Consider the following 2,532-nt stretch of genomic DNA (forward strand, 5'->3'; position numbering starts at 1 on the left):
GGAAGAGAAGGAGGAACTGCGCATGCAGCTGGCAGCTGACAGTGGAGCCCAGAGAGTCTCCAAGAAGCAGAAAAGGAAAAGTCGAAACAGAAGATGACCCATCTGAACCATTATTACCTCTACCAGATCACACACGTGGTCCCTCCGAAAGGAGCCAATTCAGTTCGGAAGTTCAAACTGTTAAATCCATGGAAGGACTATTGAATGAGTCACTCCAGCAACGTGAACCGACTACACCACAGAGATTGAATCTGTGAACTGTTTTCCGCAGAGACTGAATCTGTGATCTGTTTTGACATGAAGTTATCTATGTATCTATGTTATTCTGTTATGTAAACCTGAAGTTATATATGTATATATGTTATTACGTTATGTTAAATGGGGAGATGACTGTAAAGCTAAGAAGGGAGGAATGTTGTGTATGTAATATGTGTGCTACTTTGAACCTATGGACAGGACTGCACTACTTGTAGGGCGTAGTGATACGCAGTACCACTCCTGGCCATAGGGGTATAAATAGTACTGTGGGTACTGATCTCCCCTCAGTTCCCGCCTGTGGGCATGAAGTAAAGACCTACGTGCAGTCCCTACCTCCAACCAGTAAAGACCTGTTTGAGTTATACGTTTAAGTCTTTGTGTTAATTGTTCAATACAATACACATACTTAACAGTAACAGAGTAACCAAGGGTAATGTAGTAGATGTCATATACTTGGATTTTCAAAAGGCCTTCAATAAGGTACCACATGGTAGGCTTGTAGAAAAAGTTAGGGCATATGGAGTCGGGACAAATAGCTGAATGGATAGCAAATTCACTAAAGAATAGAAAGCAAAGAGTAGGGGTAAAGGGCAGTTCATCCGATTGGAGGAAGGTAGAAGGCGGCGTTCCACAAGGATCAGTGCTGGGACCACTGTTATTCATAATTAAATTCATGATTTGGACTTAAGAATAAGTAACTCAGTATCAAAATTTGCAGATGATACCAAACTCGGGGTATCGTTAACAATGAGGAAGAATGCAACATAATACAGTTCAAGAAGACATTAGAAAACTTGCAGACTGGGCAGTTAAGTGGCAAATAAACTTTAACATAGATCAAGAAAAGTGATGCACTTCATTAGGAAAACACAGAAACATCACCAACACCTTAGAAAATAAAAAAACTGAATGGGGTAGATGAGCAAAGGGGTCTAGGGACACATGTGAACAAATCATTAAAAGTAGCATCACAGGTCAGCAAAGTAATTAAAATGCTAACAAAGCACTGGGATTTATTTCATGGGGAATTCAAAAGTAGTGAAGCCTGTATAGGACCCTGGTCAGGCCGCACTTAGAGAGTCCTGTACACAGTTCTGGTTTCCATACTATAAAAAGCACATAGAAGCACTGGAGGAAATGCAAAAATAGATTGACAAGAATGGTAACAGAACTGAGAGATTACACTTAGCGCAAAAGATTGAACAGGTTGGGGCTTATTTCTTTAGGAAAGAGAAGACTTAGAGGAGATGTGATAGAGGACTTTAAATTATGAATGGGTTGGACAGGGTAGATGTAAAGAGAATGTTTCTACATGTGGGACTGCAGCAGTTCAAGAAGGTGGCTCACCACCACCTTCTCAAAGGGATTTAGGGATGGGCAATAAATGCAGGTCTTGCCAGTGATGTCCACATCCCACAAATGAATAAAAAAAATGTAAAAGTGGAAGCAAGCGAGGGCAGTCCCAATGAGCTGGATGATAAGAGAGAGAGCGGAGAGATGTAGGACAAGAATAGATAGTGCCCCACGGACACAGTCACGGAGGATGGAATTTGTGACTTGAATTATATAGGGCTTTGGTGAGACCACAACTGGAGTACTGTGCACAGTGTGTAAAACGGACGGTGTGTAAAACGGGTGGTGAAATTGGACGGTGTGTAAAACAGGCGGTGAAATTGGACGGTGTGTAAAACGGGCGGTGAAATTGGACGGTGTGTAAAACGGGCGGTGAAATTGGACGGTGTGTAAAACAAGCGGTGAAATTGGACGGAGTGTAAAACAGGTGGTGAAATTGGACGGTGTGTAAAACAGGCGGTGAAATTGGGCGGTGTGTAAAGCGGGCGGTGAAATTGGACGGTGTGTAAAACAGGCGGTGAAATTGGGCGGTGTGTAAAACGGGTGGTGAAATTGGACAGTGTGTAAAACGGGCGGTGAAATTGGACGGTGTGTAAAACAAGCGGTGAAATTGGACAAAGTGTAAAACAGGCAGTGAAATTGGACGGTGTGTAAAACGGGTGGTGGATTTGGATGATGTGTAAAACGGGCGGTGAACTTGGACGGTGTGCAAAACGGGCGGTGAAATTGGACGGTGTGTAAAATAAGCGGTGAAATTGGACGGTGTGTAAAACTGTCTGTGAAATTGGAATGTGTGTAAAACAGGCGGTGAAATTGGACAGAGTGTAAAACGGGCGGTGAAATTGGACGGTGTGTAAAATGGGCAGTGAAATTGGACGGTGTGTAAAACGGGCGGTGAAATTGGACGGTGTGGAAAACAGG

This window comes from Somniosus microcephalus, chromosome 3 (assembly GCF_052327205.1).
Source record: "Somniosus microcephalus isolate GS21.2 chromosome 3, FLI_Smic_1.0, whole genome shotgun sequence".
NCBI lineage: Eukaryota > Metazoa > Chordata > Chondrichthyes > Squaliformes > Somniosidae > Somniosus > Somniosus microcephalus.